This window comes from Calonectris borealis, chromosome Z (assembly GCF_964195595.1).
Source record: "Calonectris borealis chromosome Z, bCalBor7.hap1.2, whole genome shotgun sequence".
Classification (NCBI taxonomy): Eukaryota; Metazoa; Chordata; class Aves; order Procellariiformes; family Procellariidae; genus Calonectris; species Calonectris borealis.
In genome coordinates this window covers 19,611,793-19,639,194 of record NC_134352.1, presented here as the reverse complement: position 1 = coordinate 19,639,194, position 27,402 = coordinate 19,611,793, and positions in this window count along the sequence as shown.

The following is a 27,402-nucleotide window of genomic DNA, read 5'->3' as shown; positions in this document are numbered from 1 at the left end:
AATGGGCTCAGTAGTTGCAAAAATGCCTCAGATTTTCTGCTGGACACTGTGATTATCTGTGTTTCATTTGTACACTTTGGGTAACCTGAAGATGTTCCTACTAAGATGGATACAGTGTCAATATGCTTTTGTGCTGAAAGCCTTGATATAAAGTAATCCTCTCTTTTAACTTGGATATATATGCGTTCAGTGAGTAGACGGAAAGAAGGAAGGACAGAAGGAAGACAAGTTATTGTGACAGTGGCAAAATTTAAATCGTGTGTATGCATGAATCTCTAAGAATTAATAACGTGAAATAAGATTAGGATTGTTTTGTTATCCTTAATGTTATGAGAAGACAATTGATCGTTGTAGGTGAGATTGTCCTGTTGCCTCAGTAATAAGTACTAAAAATTAGAATGCAGACTTGGCATTCCCCTAAGAATTTGTGCTCAATTTGTGCTCACAGGAATTGCACTGAATATAGAATAAGGTGCCTTTTAAAATTCTTTTTGAAGCTTACATTTACTGAAACCCTAGCAAAGCCTGCGTGATATTCTCATGCTCCTTCAACCAGGTATTTCGCAGTTTTGTGTTAAGTCAACTAAGAAAATATTTGGAGTTATTGACAGACAGGCATCTCTGTAAATCAATTTGAATCAGTTCGTATCATCGCCAGCCTATATTGGGCAAATGTGATACAGAATGAAGAAATATTTCTTTAGATGGAATGAAAATATTAAGAAGGCAAATTTTCATCACTTAAAAGGTGAACAAAATAACTCAAAGTGGCAATGTTATTTATGGTTTAATTTACAGGAAAGCAAAATGTACTAATGAATTAAAATAACAGCTTTTGGTATTGACATATACAGAATAGTTAGTGACTGACTTGTTCCTCTATTAACTGTAAGAGTCACATGAAAACTCATGTAGACTTTGATAAGTAATCTGCTGAGTGCTAAAATGTGCTTTAAAAAGTTAAATTTATAAAATTCATATGCATTTTTTATAGATTTTCTGTCAGTTAAGAACATTAACAATGTAATAGGATACGATAGGATGTAATGCGATAAGTATGCATATTTTTTGGTGTTTAAAACTTATTAGAGTGAAGCAATGGCTTCTCTAGTTGGTCTATTAAGTTAACCACATAGTGAGAATGAGCATGGTCCAGAAATCGGAGAGGAATCAGGAACTGTATGATTTGAATTATTGGTGGGTCTGCAGTTGATCTTTAGACTTTTGTACTTTATTTCCTAAGGCTTCTATTTTTCAAATAATTCAAATGAAGGTACGTAAGGATTAGCTTGGGGAGAATATATTAGTATTTTCATTAAACTCGAGGTAAACATATTACATAGGGTTCTGCTCTTGATTTTTGGGTTTTTTTTTTTGTTATTTTCTTTTTTCTCCCTCCTCTCCCTCCCGAATTCAGTTAAATATGCAAAAGAAAATAATTTAGTTTTCACCTAGTTCATCAGTTCAATATCTAGTCACAAAAATAGGAGTGTAAGAAAAAGAAGTGGGAATGAGTGACAGGAGCAGGAAGTGCAGGACTACTTCTACTTGCAGCACTGCAGCACTATGCAGGTTCAAACAGCTTATGAGACTACGGCCTGAGGTGCAAACCCTTAATTCAAACTTAAACTTATTCAGTTTTAACCATATTTTAACAGAACAACTGTCTTATAAATGTCTTCCCTGCCAATTACAACTGCTGTAGTTGTTGACATGTTCTGCAGGACAATATCCTTCTGAAGGCTATGGCAATTACTTCTATGAAGAATTAATATTAGAAAACCATCTCATATATTGTAAATTATCTTTTACTGTATTTAAGAAATAAATTGGCATCATGTGATAAGAGCAGAGCAGCATCATGTCATGAGCATGCACAGCTTTTTATTCTCTAATGACTATTAATGCTTTAGTGACCACAATTAAATCAAAAACTGAAGAGATGAACAAGCTTTCAGTCAGTTAAAAATTATCTTTCAAAATATTTTGTGCTGTGTCTGCATGTCAGTTTATTTTTACTTTTAGAATAGGTTGGAAAAATGTTTGATAGGTCTGCAAAATGTTGGATCTTGTCCCCAGAATGCCTGTCCATCTATTGTTGCTTTTCAACAAGGATGCTCCTATTCCCTTGAAGCTTTACCAGCTGCGTCTGTCTGCGTAGGGCTTTCTATATGGCATTTTCAGTAATGTCGTCTAGCAATGATAAGTTATTATATACTATCTGGATATATGCAGTATACTTGAATTCAATACATAATTTTACTACAGGAATAACAAATTACTCAGGAACAATTCTGCAAAGAAAATATAATTTCTGACCCCCTCCCCCCTTCCTCACTCCCCCCGGTCAGGTTGCAGTTATTTTCATTGTTTACTTTAAATTGAAATGGTACATCATCTGTCTTCTGATTTGTATTCCTAATGACATTGCAAGCTATTGGAAAACAGAAAAACGATTTCAAGCAACTATCTGTTGTGAAGAAAAACCCTTGATATTAACTTAAAGAGTAATTTAGAGAACAACTTGATTATTGAGATTGAAGGAAAGAAACTGATATTGTTCAACAGTAACTTGTTCTTGTGAAAAGCCATCTCAATGCCTGGGAAAGACATCAGCAGGGTCTATGCAGTTTAGTGTAAAATTATTATGAGTATCTTAGTGGAATAACAGGATACCTCTGTCAGCTACAAATATGGACTGTGGTGGGAACTGGGAGTTACAAAGAAGTGCATGAAGAGAGATGACATCTCAACAAGAAAGTCATTAAACAAGATTATATAAACGACAAATGGGTAGCTAGTTGTGGGACAATTTTTGTCAGAGACCTTTACACATTATTGGAGCATTTTAAAAAGCAGCTCCAATTTAAACACAAATTTAAATAATTAATTTTCTTGCGACTTGGTATTTTTATTGTAAGATATGCCGAATTGGCTAAGTTATGATCTGCTTTATACTGGAATAACAAATAATTAACACTAAATTTCATAAAATTAGTAAGTAATGAGAATCTAGTTTAACTACTGTAAGAGTTAATAACCAGGTGTCATATTGAAAAGATCTCAGTTTCTTTCAGTATAACTTGTAATCCAACTACTTACCTTTTTTAAAAGTTGTGTTTTGCCCCATTTTTATTCAGTTACATTTTGTCACACGCTGTGCGTAAAATTAACCTTATAATTCAGAAGGTTCACACCAGGTCTTCCAGACCACGTAGATATGTACAAGGTAGCAAGACAGAATAGAACAGAAGCTAGGTGGAATGCTGGTTTGGACGATACCAATCAGAACATTTTTATGAAGAGAATTGCAACTTTCTGGAAGAAAAAAACCAACAAACCAATCTTCCTTTTCAGTGCAGAATGGTGATGCTTTGTTTTTCAAATGTTCATTCTTGATGAAAAAAATATACACTTTCTGGAGTTAATAACCTTATCATAGTCATGTCACATATAAAGAACCTTAATGAAAATACAGAGTGTTCCATACATTTGCTGATACACTGGGAACAACACTGTATGTGGATCCTAATGAAATTATGATTTTATAACAGAAGAGGTGTCGTGGTTTAACCCCAGCCAGCAAATAAACCCCACGCAGCCATGCGCTCACACCTCCCTCCGGTGGGATGCGGGAGAGAATCGGGAAGGCACAAGTAGGAAAACTCCCGGATTGAGATAAAAACAGTTTAATAATTGAAATAAAACGAAGTAGAACAGTAAGAATAACAATGAGAACAACAATAACAGAATATACAAAGCTGGCAATGCACAATGCAACTGCTCACCGACTGCCAACCGCGTGTCACGAACAGGGGCGAGTCCCCCCACAGCCCTGTTTTTTATGCTGAGCATGATGTCCCATGGTATAGAATACCCCATTGGTCAGCTGGGTCCACCACCCCGGCTGTGCTGCCCCCTCCTGGTGCAAGCGTCACCCAGCAACAACCAAAGCATCAATGGGCCATCAATGCTCCTCTCATACTAAACCCAAAACACAGCACACCCCCCAAGTTACTGGGAAGAAAGTTAACTCTTTCCCAGCCGGAACCAGGACAGTATCCACCCCTTATTCTATACCACCTACATCATGCCCAGGTCTCACATTTTCCAATACGTTCCAATTAGTCATCACCACCTTTCCTGCCTTTATATATACACATACACACAGAGATATCTTTCCCTTAGTCCATGGACCATCCTTCTAAAACGTCTGTTGAGTTCATTTAGTCCATGACTTCGGGTTCCATCTGCCATAACAGTCTTTCAGGGCAGGAGAGATGGTGGGTGGTGTTGGACTGTTGCATGCTGAGGCCAGTTCTGATTCCATTATCACTGTGCTCGTCCGATTCTATCATCATTGCACTTTGCTCGGTTTCATCGGAGTTCATTCTTCATTAATCTGGGTGATTCTTATTGTAATACTCTTAATATGGCATATGGTAACCATAGAAGTGATGACATACAGTATTATATAGTAATTAACATCGTACAATTCAGTTCATTGGGTATTTTCACCCAAAATTAAATCCCCTTGAGGTACACACCAGACGTCCCCATCCTTTCGCATCACCCACCAAGTGCACCCAGGTCCCTGAGCAAAAGCAATCCCATGGATGGGTTTTCCCTTGCCAGAGGCAGGAGTAACCCAGACTGTCTTCCCCAGCATATTTCTCATATGCACGACAGGGACTTTATCCCCCTCTACAGTACGTAAGGGTTTGGATTGGGCAGGGCCAGCTCGAGTGACAGACCCCTAGTGTTGACTAACCAGGTGGCCCTTGCTAAATGTGTGTCCCAATGCTTGAATGTCCCACCACCCATTGCCCTCAGCGTAGTCTTTAGCAACCCATTGTATCATTCAATTTTCCCGGAGGCTGGTGCCTGGTAGGGGATGTGATAGACCCACTCAATGCCATGCTCTTTGGCCCAGGTGTCTATGAGGGTGTTTCGGAAGTGAGTCCCGTTGTCTGACGCAATTCTTTCTGGGGTGCCATGTCGCCATAGGACTTGCTTTTCAAGGCCCAGGATGGTGTTCCTGGTGGTGGAATTGGGCACGGGATATGTTTCCAGCGATCCTGTGGTTGCTTCCACCATGGTGAGCACATAGCGCTTGCCTTGTCAGGTTTGTGGGAGTGTGATATAATCAATCTGCCAGGCCTCCCCATATTTGTATTTCAACCATTGTCCTCCATACCAAAGAGGCTTTACTCGCTTGGCTTGTTTAATTGCAGCGCATGTTTCACATTCATGGATAACCTGTGCAATAGCGTCCATGGTTAAGTCCACCCCTCGATCACGAGCCCATCTGGATGTTGCGTCTCTTCCTTGGTGGCCTGAGGCATCATGGGCCCACCGAGCTATAAATAATTCACCCTTATGTTGCCAGTCCAGATCGTCCTGAGCCACTTCAATCTTAGCAGCCAGGTCCATCTGCTGGTTGTTTTCATGTTCTTCAGTGGCCCAACTCTTGGGTACGTGAGCATCTACGTGACGTACTTTTACAACCAGGTTCTCTGCTCGGGCAGCAATATCTTGCCACAATGCAGCAGCCCAGATGGGTTTACCTCTGCGCTGCCAGTTGTTCTGCTTCCACTGCTGCAACCACCCCCACAGGGCATTTGCCACCATCCATGAGTCAGTATAGAGATAAAGTACTGGCCATTTTTCTCGTTCAGCAATATCCGAAGCCAGACAGATTTCACCTCTGCAAACTGACTCGATTCACCTTCTCCTTCAGCAGTTTCTGCAACTTGGCGTATGGGGCTGGATACAGCAGCTTTCCATCTCTGATGTTTTCCCACAAGGCGCTAGGGCCCATCAGTGAACAGGGCATATTGCTTCTCATTTTCTGGCAGTTTGTTATATAGTGGGGCCTCTTCAGCATGCGTCACCTCCTCCTCTGGGGATATTCTGAAATATTTGCCTTCTGGCCAGTTTGTGATCGCTTTCAAGATTCCTGGGCGACTGGGGTTTCCTATTCGGGCCCGTTGTGTGATCAGTGCGACCCACTTACTCCACGTAGCACCGGTTGCATGATGTGTAGAGGGGACGCTCCCTTTGAACATCCAGCCCAGCACCGGCAGTCGGGGTGCCAGGAGGAGCTGTGCTTCAGTACCAACCACTTCCGAAGCAGCTCGAACCCCTTCATATGCTGCCAATATCTCCTTCTCAGTTGGAGTGTAGCGGGCCTCGGATCCTCTGTATCCCTGGCTCCAGAACCCTAAGGGTCGACCTCGAGTGTCCCCTGGTGCTTTCTGCCAGAGGCTCCAGGTAGGACCATTCTCCCCAGCTGCGGTGTAGAGCACATTCTTCACATCTTGTCCTGCCCGGACTGGCCCAAGGGCTACTGCCTGAACTATCTCCTGTTTAATTTGTTCAAAGGCTTGTTGTAGCTCAGGTGCCTCTTTGAAGTCATTCTTCTTCCTGGTCATGTGATAGAGAGGGCTTACGATTTGACTGTAATCTGGAATATGTATTCTCCAAAAACCCACAACGCCTAAGAAAGCTTGTATTTCCTTTTGCTAGTTGGTGGAGACATGGCTGTTATTTTATTGATCACATCCGTTGGGATCTGACGACATCCATCTTGCCATTTGATTCCTAAAAACTGGATCTCCTGTGCAGGTCCCTTGACCTTACTTCATTTTATGGCAAAACCAGCCTTCAGGAGGATTTGAATTATTCTCTCCCCTTTCTCAAAAACTTCTTCTGCTGTGTTGCTCCATACGATGATGTCATCAATGTACTGCAGGTGTTCTGGAGCCTCACCCTGTTCCAGTGCGGTGTGGATCAGTCCATGGCAAATGGTAGGGCTGTGTTTCCACCTCTGGGGCAGTTGGTTCCAGGTGTACTGGACGCCCCTCCAAGTGAAAGCAAACTGTGGCCTGCACTCTGCTGCCAAAGGGATTGAGAAGAACGCATTAGCGGTATCACTTGTGGCGTACCACTTTGACTCCAGTTCGTATTGGAACTCTAGCATGTCTGGCACAGCAGCACTCAGTGGCGGTGTGACTTCGTTCAGGCCACGGTAGTCTACTGTTAGTCTCCACTCTCCATTGGACTTTTGCACTGGCCATATGGGACTGTTAAAGGGTGAGCGAGTCTTGCTGATCACTCCTTGGCTCTCCAGTCGACGAATCAGCTCATGGATGGGGATCAGAGAGTCTCGGTTGGTGCGGTATTGCCGCCGGTGCACTGTTGTGGTAGCGATTGGTACCTGCTGTTCTTCAACCCTCAGCAACCCCACAACAGAAGGATCTTATGAGAGACCGGGCAAGGTGGACAGCTGTTTATTTCCTCCGTCTCCAGGGCAGCTATACGAAAAACCCACCGGTACCCTTTTGGGTCTTTGGAATACCCTCTCCTGAGGTAGTCTATGCCAAGGATGCACGGAGCCTCTGGGCCAATCACAATGGGGTGCTTCTGCCACTCATTCCCAGTTAGGTTCACTGCGGCCTCCAATACAGTTAACTCTTGGGATCCCCCTGTCACTCCAGAAATACGGATGGGTTCTGCTCCTTTATAGTTTGATGGCATCAGGGTACACTGTGCACCGGTGTCTACGAGAGCCTTATACTCCTGTGGATCTGATGTGCCAGGCCATTGAATCCACAGAGTCCAGTAAACCCGGTTGTTCCTTTCCTCCACCTGGCTGGAGGCAGGGCCCCTCTAGTCCTGGTCATCATATTCGCTACCCACTTCTTGTAAGTATGAGTCAGAAGTCCCTTTGTTAAGGTCGGAAGTGGAATCAGCCCTTCTACTCTGTCTGGGGAACTCACTGGAGACTGGAGCAGCAGTTTTCCTGGAAGAACCCCCTTTTGTGGTTGTTTTTCCTTGCAACTCACGTACCCGTGCCTGTAGGACTGAGGTGGGTTTTCCATCCCACTTCCTCATGTCCTCTCCGTGGTCATGCAGGTAAAACCACAGGGTGCCCCAGGGTGTGTACCCACGATGTCTCCTCTCTTGAGCAGGGGGACGCCTGCTCCTAATGGCTGAGATACTGGCCCGTGCAGGTGGGGAGCAGGACATATCCTCTTTGAGTTGCTGGACCTCCCGAGACAGTTTCTCCACAGCAGAGACACAGGCCTGTAGGGAGGAAGAGAGACTTTCTTCGTATTGCTGGAGTTGGCCAGCCAGTTCATCCACCATTTATTCCTCTCCGTCTTTCCAGGTCATTATTGCCAATGAGTTTGCATGTGACGCTGGTGCGCTCCGTACAAACTTCCGCCACATAGGTCGGGTGCATTTGACTTCATCGGGACCTTTGGATAAGTGCTCGTTGTTCAGGTCATCATAAATCACTTCCAGCATGGCTAATTCCCTCAGGTGCTGGATACCTTTCTCCATGGTGGTCCACTTGCCTGGGTGGCATATAACATCTTCCTTGAAGGAATACCTTTCCTTCACACCTGACGGGAGTCGCCTCCAGAGGCTGAGGGCTTGTGCCCCTTGTCCAATTGCTTTGTCAATACCCCCTTCCCTAGAAAGAGATCCCAGCTGCTTGGCTTCCCTACCTTCTAATTCCAGGCTACTGGCCCCGTTATCCCAGCATCGGAGCAGCCAGGTGACAATGTGCTCGCCTGGACGATGGCTGAAGTCTTTTCGCATATCTCGCAGCTCACCCAGAGATAGGGATTGGGTGGTCACCATCTCATTTATGGGTTCTGCCTCCTCCTCCTCCTGTTCTCGTGATGGCCCTGGTTCATCTTCATCCCTTACTAAACGAGCTGATTTCCTTGTGCATTTTCTTTTTTGTATAGGGGCAAGGGTGGGTTCCCTGTCGCAGGGACAGGAGTAGCCGCCGTGCCTGCCGTGGGGGTGGGGTAGCCACAGGGCCTGTTGCTTTGTCATCAGCTGCAGAGACGTTTTCTTCCCCTTGGGGGTTCTGAGTGGTGTTAAACAGGGCTCGCTAGGCGTGGGCTAGGCATGGGCCCAGCACATTGTAGTGATTTGTGTCTCCCTAGAATGGCCAGGGTGACAGCATATTTTTTCCAAATATTCTACTAATTTTTCAGGGTTCTGCACTTGCTCAGGGGTGAAGTTCCAAAACACTGGGGGTGCCCACCGTCCTAGGCATTTGCCCATGCTATCCCACTCGCCCTGCCACTCATAACTATCTAGCCTTGGGGCAGATCTCTGGATGACATTCTTAAATGGCTTACTAACCTTGGATAAAACCACAACAATATTCCCAAGGAGTACCAATAGCTGTATCTTAACTACCCAGGGATGTTCAAGGTACTGACAAGTTATTTTAACAAAGGAGATGCCATCATAGAGGAAGGTAGCAAGGGTGACATTCTCTATTTCCTCCATAAAAAATCTCTCAGAGGAAAAGGTATAATTGCTAATGGTCTCCATGAGGTGGTACCTGAAATACAGTAACGGCTTCATTACAAATCCCAAATACCAAATAACCCCCAATGCCAGCGTTTTAGTAACAAATCTCCCAGGCAAAATATCATTAATCACTGCAGAGCACAGCAGATTGCAAAACCCAACTCCAATCTTTAACAGGTACAGCAAAAACAAAAACATGGTCCAGAACAATATGTTAACAGATATAATTTCCTTAATATGCTCTAATTAATCTGTTGTTATCTCAACCCTTTACTGCCCCATATTGGGCGTCTAAAGGGACTGTTGTTGTTTAACCCCAACCAGCAAATAAACCCCACGCAGCCGCTTGCTCACCCCACCCCCACCCCCCACCCTCCGGTGGGATGGGGGAGAGAATCGGGAGGGCACAAGTAGGAAAACTCCCGAGTTCAGATAAGAACAGTTTAATAATTGGAATAAAACGAAGTAGAACAGTAATAATGACAATGAGAAGAACAACAATAACAGAATATACAAAGCAGGCAATGCACAATGCAACTGCTCACCGACCACTGACCGCCTGTCATGAACGGGGGGTAAGCCCCCTCACACCCCTGTTTTTTATACTGGGCATGATGTCACATGGTATAGAATACCCCATTGGCCAGCTGGGTCAACCACCCCGGCTGTGCTCCCCACCCCGCCCCAGCTTGCCCTGCATGTGGCAGGGCATGGGAGGCCGAAAAGAGAAACCAAAAGTCTCTCCGGTGCAAGCACCACCCAGCACCAACCAAAACATCAATGGGCCATCAACACTCCTCTCATACCAAACGCAGAACACAGCACACCCCCCAAGCTACTGGGAAGAAAGTTAACTCTGTCCCAGCCAGAACCAAAACAAGAGGAGAGGAAGATACGGTCTTCCAAAATTACCTCAAAGGACAGAAGCTTAGTACGTTTGAAAGACTTACCACTTTAAAGTTACTCTGATAGTTCTGGGTTCTTCAGGTAGTTGCGTGGTTTACCTGGGAGTTCTCTGAAGATTATTCTCTTGCAAATAGAAAACCATGACTTTCCTCTCTATGGAGAGAAAAGACTCAGAATTTAGGTAGTTGTTATAGTAAGGTAATGATCCTAAAATTCTGCTGATGAATGCAAGATGAATGCTGTGATTTTAGCCTGGAATGCCTTTTGGCAACTCGCTCTGTGCTTAAACCATTGTTTTATTCCAATGCAGAGAGAGATACATAGTGATGACTGTGTTACATGGACTGTTTTCACCTGGAAGAAAGTATATTAACTTACATATGTGGGTAAGAAAAAAATTACTTTGCAGGGAATTTCTGATAAAGTTTTGTGGTTTGTTTTGGAGGTTTTTGTACAGTCATGGTGAAAGCAAGGTGAGTAAGTGTAAAATAAGTTATGAGCATTTGTGCTGTCTGACCAAATGACAATTTATTTATGTCTATCACACAGTCAACATTTGCTTTTGTTGTCACAAAAGCTCACTATTATTTAGTTTGAAGCTCCTAATAAACAAAAGCAATAGAACTTTGGCTACTAGGCTAGATGACTAAAATGAACTGCTTTGAAAACATCAATATTCGACTCACCAGACGGATTCATGGAAACAAACAAATGGTTTCCTTAATGGTGTCAGTTTTCCTAAATAAGAGGTCTCTTTCAGAAGAGTAAGCTAACTGCCAAAATTGTGTGCCATTTATCACTGTAAACATATCACTACTTTTAAAACTGTAAAAGTATTGTTTGATTATTTGTAATCTCTTTTTATCTTAATCACAGATTAAATTGGATTTCTTCTCAAGGTAAATAATCCATTAAAATACCCTAAATCAGGAATTGAGGAAAAAGACTTAGTCTTGAAATAAAATTTAATAATATGATAAAGAATGCATTCCTCCAATGATTAATTTAGTCTACACATCAGATTCTCTAAAGGAATTTTTTACAATTGTTCACTAAAACCTGTTAAATAAATATTGATTATGTTTTAATATTTTAGCTGTCTTACTTGAATTTAGAAGGTGGGACAAACCTGGTTTATTTTAAATAAAGCAAAAATATCTAATATTTTTCCAAGAAATTACTTATATTCTCAAGGAAGTGTAAAACTTGGTCAACACAATCAATAATTATAGTACTTGTTATGGAGAAGAAGAAGTCAGGATTGACCAGCTGGATGTGTATTTCCGCTGGCTACAGTTTCGTACAAGCGTTCTCAGCTTTAGTCTTAATGCTTCTGTAATCTCACATTTAACTCTTATCACAAGGCAAATACTGCCCTGCCTCAGAACTCTTCTTTCCTCTCACCTCTGTCATCTCTTGTCACCAGTATGTCACCACTGGAAAATCATCTATGAGATTTTAGGGCACATGGAGCATCTGGGAAAGCACAACAGGATAACATAAAAGCGTACTACAGTTAGAACAGATTGCACTATTTTTGTATTAGTGCTGGAAAAGTGTGTGAAATAATGTATTTAAGATTTTTGTATATTTTACACACATGAGACCCCTTAATATCTTGCTTTGCCCACAACTCTGTGGATCAGATCCCAACTTTAAGGATCAGGCCCTGAATGGTAGACTTATACAGGATATATATATAAAATTGAAACTTTACTTAGAGTTGAGAAAAACCCTGAAGATACAATATTTGGAAAATGCTGATATGTCCTGCCTTTGAATTGTCACACTGATATTTACTGAAACATATATTCTACAAAACAGGGAGAGAAAGTTGCTTATTACTACTGATGTGGAGAGCTTTTCCTCCCTTCATTTTGCTCTTTCTGTGTGTAATAATTCTTCTCTTTTATTTCTTCACTATTTTTTGCGTCTTGTTCAGTGCTGCTGCATTATCTTTTTCAACAGGTTACTGTGTTATCGCTGATTCTTGCTCTTGATCTAATCCCTGGTTCTTCAATTTTGAAGGCGTTAATAAGATCTGCTTCCTTACTCGTTAATGTTACCTTGGGTTTAGCAGAGAGGTCAAATTAAAAACAAAATCAAAAAAGCAAACCCTATATTGCTAGAAAATGTCTCCTAACCGTGTAGTAAGTACACTTTATGAGTACTTTTAGGCAGATGTTATTTTAAATATGTCCTCTGGCTCAAATTTTAATTTTCAAAAGGTATGTATTAAAATTAATTATCCAAGAAGAGTGAGTCTGGATTCCTTTCAGTTGCATTGGCCATCAGAGGTGTGAGGAGTGTTTTAAATATACGTTATATAGGATGGACATTTGGCAAGTGAACTTTTATAAAAGGTAGGAGAAGATAGCAGTTAGTGTACTACAGAGGGTTCAGCAACTGTGGAAAAGGAGGGCTGGTGTCTGCTATGGCGCACCTCTCTGTGCCTCTGTTCCAGCTCCTTTGCTTTACCTGACATTAAAGTTTGTAACCTTTTTGGGACTAGGGCTGTTCATATTTATATATTCATATTATCTAATGCTTTGCCCAGTGTGGTATAACTTGTATGAAGATTTTTTTTTCTGTATTTTTGGTATGCAATGCTATAATCTATATTAAGGCATGTGACTGTGTGTATGAATGTATCACATACACTTATATTTAGCTATGTATATAGAAACCCATACATACATAACATAACAGCCAACACCTTTATTTGACGCACAGTTTTTTGAACAGATGTAAACATCTCCAGAGATTAGAAGACTTGTGTTCTGATACATTTACTCATCAAACCACTGTGTCAGAGGTATTTAGATGGTCTTATGTTTTGAAAAATCTTATCGAGTTTATGAAAATGTAAAGATGATTTCAGTTAGAATCATTATAGACAGAAATATAGTATTAATGCTGTTACGCTTACAGACTTGTCACGTACCTATTTTATAAAAATTCACAGGGAAGTACCACAAAAAAATCTGGTTTTTAGTATCTGTAATATTGATAATTATGATTGTGACATCTACTTGTGCCACGACTTAAGGATGACTCATGGGAATATGAACGGTTATTTCCAGTGTCCAAATGCCCAAAGTAATTTTTATCAGGTCTTTACTTTAGAAATAGCAGGTTTGGTTTTAGAGGTTTGTGGATCATATAGTTCCCCTTGAAGTTCAGTAAGCATTGTTTGTCTATGTCTGAGAATAATTTTTCAATCTTGTCACTGTGTCTCAGAAAAAATCCATCCACTGAAATATGATCTCTGGTGTACTTTGATTTTACAGTAATTTCTTCTTGAGCTACAGGAATTTTTTCTCATTTTCAAAATAATTTTTAAAATTAAAATGTCTTTTGGGACATAGATGGTTAGAAACCCCATGCATTGTATGCAGAATTTTTAATCTGGCAACTCTCTAAAGGGTCGTCTGTACTGTGGTCGCAAGATTCGACTCTTGCAGCAGAGAAAATTAGCTTAATTGAATGAGGTACAGCTGTAGTAGGAGCCTCTTCAGATTATCTGCAGCTGCCTTGGATGTGTCTGCAATAAATCACACTAACTTTGGCACATATATATCCTTATATTAAAATGTGTTTTGTGAATTATTACATTTAATATATGATATATGAATAGTACATGAATAAAATGTATGAACACATTTTTGAGACCCTAACATATTGAACTCTCTGAAACAATTGATTCTTTTTCAGTAAAAGAGTTTTCTCCAGAAAAATTAGCATTTTTTTCCCTCTAAAAAAATCCCAGCAAAACATCATTATTGTTAGTTTGTAGTATTTTACAGAGAAGTTTTTGGAGAAATGCTTAGTCTCTCTGAAGACCCATGTTAACTCCCAGCTGTGTCAAACAGCCAGTTAGATGCATCAACTATCAAAGATGTCAGACCAAGTCAAATCAGAGCAATTTTGGTAGCTATAGGCTGCTTTAGAAATATGATTTGAGATACAGATGGTTATGGAGACTGCTAAGTAGGGATAGTTTACCAATTGAGGTAGGAGAAATAATGTGCAATGGGAAATAAAGCCTTTTCACTGCTGCAAAAGGGAAGAAGTTGCATCTTTCTACTGCTGCTCTTCCTGTTTAAAAGAAATGAGAGTTTGGATAAAACTCTTTGGATTCCTGTGTATAAACTTGAATTCTTTTCATGCTGAGGGGATGAGTCACTCAGCTGAACAGATGGAAAGAGTGTAAGGGGAAAAAGCATCCTCTGGGAAGACATGGCAACACTTAAATGCTGTGTGATGAACTGGGAAGCTCTTGATTTTAGTGTAGTTATTAACATGTTTTGATTGATGAAGCTGTATCTTATTCAAAAAAGTTCTAAAAAAGTGTAAAACCAAGAGGGCATAGTGTAACTAAGCTGTTGAATTAAACTCATGACTATAGGGCAAACTTGGGTAGAAAAATGAGCTACTTAGATTTTTCAAATATTTGTAGCCCTGTGATGGCTTGGTGAACTACTTGTTGGCAATTATTCTGCTCAGTTTTGCTGCCTTAGGGCTTTGCTCCTCCTGTTTAATTTTTATTACACCAATAGGTGCTGAAATGCGCTGTACAAATGCATAGGAAGAGTCAGACACTGCTTTGTGTTTGGGACAAAAAAAGCTGCTTGAAGGCAGAAGTTCAGAAAAACTTAATTTTAGTTCAGAAAACTAAAATTACTTCTGTAAGTGTGCTCTCTTCCAGAGAGATGAATGAAGATTAAATGCCTCAAGAGCTTATCCTTCCCCTGCAGCTCTCCCTGCTGCTTCTTTCTCAAGTAGTCGAAGCTGAGATGCTGACATGGCAGCTGTTGAAGCTTGACATATCACTAATAAAACCACTTCTGCCCTGAGGTGTGGAAAAGGGTGCAGGAGAGACATACTAACTGATTTTTCACCTGGTGAGGTGAGGAGGGTGGGCAGCTGCAGCTGCTCTGTTTTTTGTTTGCTTTTCTTTGTGAATCAGGGAGTGTTGGTTGGTCTTACTCAGGTTTGGTGTTGCATCACAGTTAGGCTCCTGAACCTGAGTTTGTCCATTCCCTTGGTCAGTACATGTGTCTTTTTGTGGTTAACTTCTAATGCTTATGTATGTATCAGTACTTTTATAATGTGGTCTTATCTAACTTTCAACTCCATAACTCCTATTTTCATGGGATGTATGTGTAACCTCACATGAAAAGTGACCTCACAGGCAGGGTAAAGCAAAAGATCCCCTCTCCCAGCCTATTGCTCTCAAACTTCTATAGGCAAACTTGATTCTTTAGGATGAAGTGGTCTCCTAGGTGTTTTGAGCTGCGACTAAAATAACAAAATGAAACAGTATAAATCTTTGAGTCAAGTTTTACATTCTTCTAGGGGCTAGTGAACAGCTTATAAATAACCAGCTCACTGTGCATTTAGTAGATGAGATAGTGGGTTATGCTTCTAAACAAGCAAGAGTGCAAGTCTATACTGTCCCCAAATTATGTTTCACAGTCTAAGCTAGTCTGCTGTCCTCTGCACTAGTTTGTTAACTGCTGGACTGAAGCTGCTGGACATGGACGTGTTCCCCTGTACCAGTGTGGCTGCTGGTAACAAACTGGTGAGGAAGACAGCTGAGGACTGTAACATGTTGAACCAGAATTTGCTGTTAGCCTGTAAAATGCTGTTTTAAATTGTTTTGTTGTAATGTGATTCTGTGTTAGCAGTAAGAAAAACTTCCCCTGGGGTGCTGTAGGTCTTCCTGGGTCTGTACAGAGCTGCCCTGCCTCACCAAGGAGTGAAGCCAAAAACCCTCTTCTCCTCCTGCTGTGATGGAGCCTGGGCGTATGTAGGTACAGAGTGCTGTGATGTACGGTGGAATTTTCTCCCAAACTTGCAAAAAGTGATTGATCTTTAACAGAAGGTTTGTTTCAATTTATTCTGTGTTTGTTTCTATGATGAATGGAAACATAAATATAGTTAATATTTTGAAATTACTGGAAAGCTTTCACAGACTGTTTTATTGCTTAGAATTTGAATTGCTTTTCTTTGTATTCGTCTCCAAAGAAACAACATTGCTTCCCATTGCTAGAAATCAATTGTTGTGTGAACATTGACATTATAATTATTTTTAAAACTATTCAGTTGTATAAACTTACTTTAGTTTTGACTTCTGACTGTCCTTGGAAAGTCATGGGAATAAATGTCAAAAGTAAATTTATTCTGGACTTAAAATGAAAACTTATTAAGAACTAACCATGCTCCAAAATATTAAATAACCTAGTTACACTATAGTCTCACAACCACTTTAAGTCAATACTATTGCTAAAAGTTATAATCCTGACCTTTTCCCCACTTACAGGGGATCACTTCTCCCCTCTGCACAGACCTTTCCCTATGCTTGCGCAACTCACTGTTTATTCAAACCAGATGAAGGAAGCAGGGCACATTAAGAGAACAGCTTATCCTCCCATGGCTTTAAGTTATTTTGGTCCAGCTAACTTTTGCATGTTTGGTCTAAAAAAATACTCATGCTGTCACAGTAAGGGAAGGGAGATGGAAAGCAGCATGAGAATGAGGAAATGGAGACAGAATGGATCTACTGTTTACGGCGGCAGCAACTCACACTGCTTTAAAATTGTTGAAGTGGCATGAAACTAAGCTGGTAATGTTCCATCATGAAACTATCATCCTCCGTCTGTAGTGTGGGGAGATGAAGACTGCTGCTGTGTCCAAATGTTTAATTCTTGCTGAAATCTTATCTGAATTCTTGTTTTTCCGTGTAAGTGACTGTTATTGCAAACACAAGAATATTATGTAATGTTTAAATATGAATCAAGGTAGTTGCAAATGATTTGAGATACTTCTATGAGTAGGAGGTTTCTCAAATATTCAGGTATTTTCCTGTTCCCTTATGACTTCTTGGTAAAAAAATTAGAGGATTGACAAGCTAATCTTCAGAAAGTATGCTAAGCAGAACTACTCCTTCTGTCCTTTTGTATGATGTGGTGTTTTCCATTTTCGTGTGATTCTTTAGTAACTTCTTAGTAACAGCTGTAGAATTTAAAAAGATAAGGTACGTTAAAGAGTATCACTGAAAAAACAGTGGAAAAAGATGATGTCCCTATTTTTTTTTTTCTTTCTTACTTACTGAACATTTATTTTTTATAGAGATCTGAAATTATTTATCCACTCTCATGGCTAACACTCAAATTTTTCAATATAGAAAAAGGTGGCTGTTTTCAAGCTAAATGAGCCAGAGCTAACAGAAACTGTTTAAATACCTGTAGCACAAAAGAGCTTGAGTCAGCACTGGTGCCCAAATCATCTTTTTATTCACATATGTCCTGACACTGGAATACCAGGGCAGCCCACTCCAGACATAGTTAAATGCCCAGAAAGAGTATTGCCATAAAACTTGGTGGAATTCTCCATGAATAAGAGTGAATAAGTATTGAATAAGAATAAATAAATGTTCATGAAGTCTGATAGGAGTAAAGAAAACAATCAGTGGAAATCTTCCATGTCTCCAACAGCATTTTCTTTTATGTTCCAGCAGCAGAAAGCATAATGTTACATAAAGCATGGCAACATCATTTAAAAACTGGAGCAATACCAGTTCTTTGTGTACTTCACATTGTGATTTGAAACATTTGTGAACTAGCTTCCCTTTTTAGTACTTCTTAAAATGTTACAATTTTTTAGCTAATTTCCCAAATGTGCTTTGGATGTAGCACTGCAAATAATTTTTTAAAAATCTTCAATATTAATGCCATATCAGTAATGTTCAATATATATATATTTTTTTTTTTTACTTCTAGTAAGTTAGCAAGCATTGCTTTGCTTCTTGGACAAGGAATAAAAGGAATTTTTTAATAATTTGAGGCAAACTTGGAGAATACTGCACTCAATGCTTTTTCTTTTTTTTTTTTCCCTTCTCATTTTGTTTAGTTTCAGGCAGCTTTAGTTATAATACTGCTTTAGCTCTAAGAAGCAAAATAAAGAAGAGCTGATTTTTATGGTGATAAGCTGTGTTGCAAATACAATACTAATGGCACACAGGAATTCAGTTAGACTGGGAGAGTGATTGGCAGAAGGCAAGACAAAATGGATCTTAATGTGTGTGTTTACACAGGCCCAGAGCTTAGCCACATGAAGACATCTCACACTTACATTTGTTATGTCTTCCAGCTGAAGTCTTCTTCTAGTTCATGATCCTCCTAAAAACTAGATAGTATGGTTGTTGTTTTTTTTTTTTGTTTTTTTTTTTTTTTTTTCTATTAACTTCACACTTCTACCAGCTGTCTAGGGATAGCTTCGATGGGATGCTACATAAAGATGCATTAATCTGTGAAAACATTACGAGAAAATGCTAGAAACTTTCATCAGAAACAGCAGTGACTTGCACTTAGGCAAGCGCTTTCATTGAGAATCATACCAATGAACTTTTATAAATTTAGGACTTGCCTATCTGAGCTGTTTTGAGTGAAGTGTCTCCTATATTTCTGTGAACTTTTACAGTCTTGTGTGCTGGGGCAATAGTCAGTATGTGCAGAGAGGTTCAATGTGCAATGATCCATTGCAACGTAATGAACTAGATTTAAAAAAATTCACCTTGCAATTTAAGACTGCAAAGCAAACAAACATTTAGAGCTAAAAGGAAGGAAATACATTACATTCGGTAGAACCACCAAGAGATGGATTCAGTAATCAAATTTGATATTTGCGTAGGTTATGTGGCTTATGTATTTTGTTCAACAAAAATACGTAACTTTACGTAATTGATATTTATTAATCCATTCAAAGATTACTGCTGGAATTGCAATGGCTGAGGACAACAAAGTGCTGCCATGCTAAGGTGGAGATGTAGATGTGATAGATTAAAAAGGTGCCAGTTGAGCTTCTACTGCAGTTTTGCTATGAACTTTCAAGTTTATAGACAATTAGGCAGACTGTCATAAATAACTGTGTCATCAACAATATCATGTATTTTCCTTGACTTGTGCCTTTCCACTAATGGTCTAGCCTACATCTGTGTTTATCGGTTAGCCACATTTTGGGGTGACAGGTATCTTTGCATATTGCTGGTATATATCATGCTGATCCACTACTTTTAGGAGGCGGGTAACATACAGCTTGTTAAGCCAGTAAGCTGTATGAGTTAAACATTGCATCAAAGTTCTAGTAACACTCGACCTATAATATCAGTACTGTCAGATTAATGTATTGGACCTCAGTGCTGTAACAATATTGATGCATACCAAAAAAGTATTTGGAATGAAACTATGCAGAACTAAAGGCTCAATTCCAAAATTCCTGGAAGACAGAGAAACCATTTTGCCCTCAGTGCATGACTGCGAATCAGACATAAAATTGAGATTCATCGGTATTCTTGGCTAGTCAGGAGAGCATACTAGAGACTTTCCTGTATATGTAGGTATAGGATAATGCTTGTTGTGGGTTGACCTTGCCTGGCTTCCAGGTGCCCACCAAGCTGCTTTATCACTCCCCCTCCATCAACAGGGCAGGGGGATAAAATACAATAAAAATCTGATGGATCAAAATAAGGACAGGGAGATCACTCACCAATTACCATGAGGGGCAAAACAGACTTGACCTGGGGATATAATTTAATTTATTGCCAATTAATTGTAACAGACTAGGATAGTGAGAAATAAGACCAAAACTAAAAGCACCTTCTCCCCACCCCTCCCTTCTTCTCAGGCTCAACTTCACTCCTGACTTTGCTACCTCCTCTCCCTGAGCAGCACAGGAGGATGAGGAATGGGGGTTGCAGTCAGCTCATAATGCTTCATCTCTGCCACTCCTTCCTCCTCATGCTTTTCCCCTGCTCCAGTGTGGGGCCCTTCCCGTGGGAGACAGTCCTTCATGAATTCTCCGACATGGGTCCTTCCCACAGACTGAAGTTCTTCATGAACTGTTCCAGCATCGGTCCTCTCCATGGGGTACAGTCCTTCAGGAACAGACTACTCCAGCATGGGTCCCCCATGGGGTCACAGGTCCTGCCAGAAAACCTGCTCCTGCATGGACTCCTCCCCATGGGTCACAGTTCCTGCCAGGAGCCTCCTCCTGTGTGGACTCTCCATGGGGTTACAGATTCTTTCAGGGCACATCCATGTCCTCCAGCAGGATCCTCCAGGGGCTGCAGTATGGACATCTACTCCATTGTGGACTGCCATAGGCTGCAGGGGGACAACCTACATCACCATGGTCTTCTCCAGGGTCTGCAGGGGAATCTCTGCACCAGTGCCTGGAGCACCTCGTCCCTCTCATTCTTCACTGACCTTGGTGTCTGCAGAGTTGTTTCTCTCACATTTTCTCACTGCTCTCTCACAGCTGCTGCACAGCATTTTTTAACCCTTTCTCAAATACATTGTCACAAATGCACTATCACCATAGCTGATGGGCTCCACTTTGGCCAGTGGTAGGTCCATCCTTGAGCCAGCTGGAACTGGCTCTGTCGGACATGGGGACAGCTTCTGGTGTCTTCTCACAGAAGCCACTCCTACAGCCCGTCGGCTACAAAAACCTTGCCACATAAACCCAATACAATGCTCTAGAAAAAAATTAGCTAGATGATTGCATACAAGGCAGCACAAGTTGAGGTTATCATGACTCAATTGAGAGAAATGTATTATGCTAAAAAGGCTTGTACAAAATCTGTGAGCTATTCCTGCGAAGATAATGTAGACATCCTCTGTGAACATGGATTGCATGTGCCAAATGAAAGAATCATAGAATGGTTTGGATTGGAAGCAACCTTTAAAAATCATCTAGTCCAACCCCCTGACATAGGCAGGGACATCCTTCACTAGATCAGGTTTGTCAAAGACCCATCCAACCTGACCTTGAACACTTCCAATGATGGGGCATCCACAGCTTCTCTGGGCAACTTGTGGAGACTCACAAGAGCAGAGTAGAGGGGGAGAATCACCTCCTTCGACCTGCTGGCCATATTTTTTTTTATGCAGCCCAGGATACGATTGCCTTTTTTGGGCTGCAAACACATATTGTCAGCTCATGTCCAATCTTTCATCCAGCAGTATCCCCAAGTCCTTCTGTGTTGGGCTACTCTCAATCCATTCATCCCTCAGTCTGTATTGATATTGAGGATTGCCCCGACCCAGGTGCAGGACCTTGCACTTGTCTTTGTTGAACTTCATGATGTACTCATAGACCAACTCCTCAAGCCTGTCAAGGTCCCTCTGGGACCATGGGATGGCATCCCTTCCCTCTAGCAAATCAACTGCACCCTTTGCAAACTTGCTGAGGATGCACTCAATCCCACTCTCTATCTTGTTGATGAAGATATTAAATAGTATTGGTCCCAGTATGGACCTTGAGGATCATCACTTGTTACTGGTTTCCACTTGGACATTGAGCAATTGACTATAACTCTTTGAATGTGACCATCTGGCCAATTCCTTATCCATCAAACAGTCCCACATGTCACCAATTTAGAGGTAAGAATGTTGTAGGGGAGTGTATCAAAGGCCTTACAGAAGTCGAGGTAGATGGCATCCACAGCTCTTCTCTTGTCCACTGATGCAGTCACTGTGTTGCAGGAGACCACTAGATTAGTCAGGCATGATTTTGGTGAAGCCATGTTGGCTGTCTCTAAGAGGACAAATGCAGCCTCATAGAAGAAGTGAGTGGCAGACAAAAGGAGAGTGTCCAGCTGTTAGCACTGTCTCATACTTGTGGGTGCTTTAAGTCCCACTGTACAGTCATGGCCTGACTATCGAGCAAGTCCTCACCTTCACTACAATATAGCTGGCTTGAGAGACAATGCTCTGCCATTTGACCTCTGTATCTTATAGGGTCCTGAAAATTATTAAAGAGCAAAGGATAGACCTTGATTCTACCAAGTACCATGCAAACAATCCATATTTACTTTCTTAGAGGTTGATCCACAGAAGTTAATGAAATACCTTCTGCCTGAGACAATGAAAAGCTGGATCTCAGCAGGGTAAATAAATATATCTCAGAATGTTTCAGGAGTAAGGGGTTGAGGAATGGAAGGGTGGGTGAAAACAGAAGACTTGGGAAGAGAGACATGACATAGTGACTCTAAATATAAAAGTGTGTAGCTTAGGCATAATTATTCATGATCTTTCTCAACAAATATCCAGTAAGTCCTGAGCTCTGTCAGTATTGGGTTCTCTGCTAAGGGGCAAGTATGGCCTGCAAGTTAACTTGGTCATATGTGCTCTGTTCACCGGCACATATCATCCACCTATTCTTTGAATAAAGCTGCTTAAAAGGATTCTCCTATTGAAACGGTTGCTACCTTTAGGCTCAAAATTAATTTCCTACTTTTTTTTTCGTTAACAAAAGAAACTTACTTATTAGAGTAATATGATTGTGGATTCTCTAGTAATATAGAATACAACCGAGTGCATGACTGTAAACAGCAAATAAAGACGGGATATTAATTTTGCTTATAGCTCTCAGGCAAAAATATTGAAATAGTTGGTAGTGGTTTTTAGGCTTTGAGATCAAATGCGCCAGTTTGGAAAGACTATGGAAGAGGAGGTCATAATTATATAAGTAGGAAATGCCTGTCAATGTTCAAGAAGCACTAGGGACTCTCTCATGAAAAAGTCAGTGGGTGATGGATACACCCACAGCCCCCCAAAAACCACCAAACTCCAACCCAGAAACCATTCTTGCCTTTTTAGGTAGTGGTAGTTCAGGACTAGGCCAACGAATCCAAAAAGAAAGCCATGGAAGAGTCTTTTCCAGCTTCACAGCATAGTTGCTCTTACACCAAAACATCAAACTGCAGTGGAAGAAGTGGGCAATGGTAGTAAAGACTGCTAAGTACTATAGAGTGTAGTCTGGAAATCATGGAAGATATTATGGTCTGGTAAACATGTACTGTACTAAAAACCCCCAAACCTATAGTAAAAATAAAAAAGATGCCTTTTGGCAACTTTAACCTTGCCCTACTGATTGATGATTTAGAGATGCCCATAGGAATCCTATGAAGGGATTCAGGACATGTGACCTCAGGTGTGAACCCTTTTGGATCATAACCAAGATTTACCTGCCTTCAGGTGGATTGATGGCACTTGGGGAGAGAGCATTTGCTTTAAAATCATAACTGTGAATTTACATTATACTGCAATATTAAGATATTACTTTTTGGAACAGCAAAAATGGTTATTTCAATATCCTTTTAAGCATTGTATCTCTGGCATGATCTCACTCTAAAGTGATTTTAGTTGTCATTCTTTTATGTTATCTCATTCCTGACAAATAATATCCTCAGTATAAAAATAAAGCTTTTATGGTAAGAAACCGTCTTTAGTTAATAAAAGTGTGTAAGACATACAGAGACCTTGTTGAAGTAATTGAAAATGTTTTTATTTTTATTTGGATCTGTTTGTTTCCTCCTGTAACTTTTAGGTAATGTTGTTGTTACCTCTTTTAACCTGTATACTTTAAAAACTGCTTTGGGGGGGTGGAAAAGTCATGCGGCAAAGATGACTTGGCAGTTTTATAAACCAGTAATTGGGAATCAATGTACTTTGAGCTGTGGGCAGAAAATGTAATAAACAATCTAGTCTAGAGGGACAAAGGATTATTTGTTAATGTATAAAAAGGTCAGTGATACAGTAATTAAATTAAACCTTCAAGGCATTCTAAGCAATAGTTCTGAATTGTAATATCCCAGAAAGAAATAAGGTGTTTGACAATTATATTCTATTGAATCTACCATGGGTCATGTCCTATATAAATGAACATGCTTAAATAGCTTTCTGTTTTAACACTTGATCTTAAATCTGTACTATTTGTTCTTATATTATGCAATGCTGTAAAGGCCCATCTAGCTCAGAAGTGAACAGTATTCAGCTCTGCACAGAGCCAGGTTAAGAGATAGCCAATATTCCTATAGTGCACACTGCATCTACCTGTGTCTATGAAGTCTTGCACCAACTGTGCCTGTGAAGTCTTGCACCAGAAGCTTGATCTTGTGCACACTAAAAAGCAAGTGAGGGTCATCCTTTGGGTGGAACCGGTGAGCGTCAGCAGTTACACCCAGTAGATTCTCAGGATTGTTTCTGCTGGAAAAAAACTGGATGCTTTGTGCTGTAATAAAATACAAATTCGAGACAAAATATTGCTTGAGCACTTGAAACTGCTGTGTTCCTTGGATTTTGTGCTTACTACTGAGCTACATGTGATGGAGATAAAAAGTGTGATCACCAAAGTAACTTAATGAACTGCAACATGGATTGTTATGAGTGCAAGATTTTCTCTCTCTTTGTGCATTTAATTTAAAGCTGCACAGTTCTGCAGTTTAGCTGTAGCAGTATTTAACTGTAGCTCTTCTATGTTTTCTAAATCTTAAAAGAACGCCTCAGGAAATAGATATAATTAACCTTGGGATAGGAACTCTGTGAGATGACTAATTTACTTTTAATTAGTAATATCTTCTTAGTTAAATTCATTACTGCTGACAACTACTTTATACTAATGAAGAATTTAATAAGAAAAATAAAATGAAAGTGCATTATTTGGCTGGCCAGCCCGAAAAGATGGAAGATTACTGAGGCACACATACAAATAGTCCATGTTACATGTCTTGGACTTTTTTCCTGATGGCAATGGGAGAGTTCAGTTCCTGGCTATATCAAGGCCAGGTATATTCTCTAGATTACTCCATGCTTCTGAGTTTCTAAGAATTTCCCTGATCCAATACCTGCAACATAGCACCAGTTTCTTTTTCTAGCACATCTGGATTTCATTTGTAGGGGGAATAGGTGGAGAATAAGTCACGTTTACGCTGTGTGAGTTTTCTAAGACTCGATGATGAGAGGTCCTCTCAAGTTCTGCATTAAAGACCTATCATCTGAGGTGTTATTTTGGTTTTCCTTTATGAATAATAGAAGCAAAAATCTTTGCCGCACTTTTTAATATGGATCAATGGGCAGAGGACTGTGGGAGGAAAAAGTGCTACATAAAAATTAGGTGGTACAGCTATCAAACCTGAGCTCTCATTTGCTTAATTGGTTTCAGTTAAGCAAATGACATCTCAGATTGTTTGTATATTATCTGTGAATCTTACTGTATGTTTGTGTGCAAAATTCAGAAGATTTCAGAGCCTGGATTTTAAAGGGGAGAGCTAACATCAAAGTGACTGGCCATTATAATGAGTAAAAAAGAGGTTGCACACACAAGAGTTGGGAGCTTTGGAAGAAAGGGCTGGTCTGCTCAGTTTGCAGCTGTCTGTAACTAGGCAATAATGAAATCCTGAGGATGTTGTACACCAGCACTTTATGAGCATACTAGTCAGGGACAGATTCACAATTGTGGAGAAATCTCTCAAAAAAGAGACAACTGACTCTAAATTTCTTAAAGCAGACAAGGTTCTCCTGGCTACTGGGTAAAATTTTCTTTTCTTTTTTTTTTTTAATTTTTCTCCTACTGTGTTTTTTGATATGTCTCTTATGATAAAACTTCAATATGTTTCTCTGATAAAAAACCTGTCTACATTCAAATTCCACAGGCTTCTGAGGGATAGGGATGAAGTGCAGAGGGACTGCTAATTGAAAATAAATTAAAATCCTTTCAGCTACAAATTAAGTAGGATTTAAGTCCATGGTAACAAAGAGGAATGCAAATTCATAACATCTTCAAATGTGCAGTTTTGGAGCTTTTCTTTTTTCTTGATATGCGATAATATATTGGTTCTTAAATGCCAAAGCACTATGTAAATATTGGAACCAAGTTGGTTCAGCTTTGATTCTAACTGCTGTTAATTTTTATTTTAATTTGTATCAGGGAAGTATTTGGCGATAGTGGCTTTCACTGCCCCTTCTGTCAGCCCTTGCTGCTGGAACACCTTGAAAATGGTGGGATTGTATGTTTTCCATTGTTCATAGTACTGTGTGAGAACAGTAGGCATGACATAGATGTGTGATGCCAGAATAATATTCCTGATGCAGTATCTAGCATACTGAAAAGCAAGAGAAGACCAAAAGAGAATTAAAGTGGTGAATCTTACATGCCAAGTAGTTAGAGCTGGTGTAATTGAGAATGCAAAGAAATCTGCCCAGTTTAAGTGTGAGGTATCAGCCTATGAATCACAATTGATTACTTTGTTTAGGACAGCGTTGTGCCAGACTGGGGAAAAACATGTTTCAGAATGATGTAATGTTTACGTGTTTAAAATGTAGTAAATAGACTTAAGTGGGAAATATTAACAGCATCAATTGAAAGTATATGAACCTAGGTGTGTGAGTAGCATATGCTTTTAAATGCATGTATGGGAACATACTGGATATGAGCTGGCAATGTGTGCTTGCAGACCAGAAAGCCAATTGTACCTTAGTCTGCATAAAAAAAAAGCATGGCCAGCAGGTCAAGGGAGGTGATTCTCCCCCTCTGCTCCATTCTCATGAGATCTCACCTGGAGTGCTGCCTCCAGCTCTGGGGCATCCAGCACAATAAAGCCATGGACCTGTTACAGAGGGTCCAGAGAAGGGCCACAAAATTAATCAGAGGGCTGGAACACCTCTCCTACGAAGAAAGGCTGAGAGTGTTGGGGTTGTTCAGCCTGGAGAAGAGGAGCTTCTGTGGGAGGAGAGATTTTATTGTGGCCTTTCAATACTTAAATTGAAAGAAATGCTTAATAAGAAAGACAGAGAGAGACTTTTTACCAAGACCTGCAGTGACAGGCAAGGGGCAATGGTTTTAAACTGAAAGAGGGTAGATTTAGACTAAATATAAGGAAGAAATTTTTTACAATAAGGGTGGTGAGACACTGGGACAGGTTGCCCAGAGAAGTTGTGGATGCACCATCATTGGAAATGTTTAAGGTCAGGTTGGATGGGGCTTTGAGCAACCTGATCTAGTGAAGGATGTCCCTACCTATGTCAGGGGGGTTGGACTAGATGGTCTTTGAAGGTCCCTTCCAACCCAAACCATTCTATGATTCTAATGATTTGGGAATTTAACTTCATAAGATCTCAAAAAAATATGTGTTGTTTCTACCAACCTGCAGTGACAGCTCAAGAAGCAAGATAAACTATTCTGAGTTGACTTCTTGGCAGATAAAACTAGTGTTTCCATGTCAGGGCTACCAAGCTCGATCTCTATCCTATACTGAAGCACTTTGGCAAAGGCATCCTAATGGACAGTGTTTCAATATATGTCATAGAA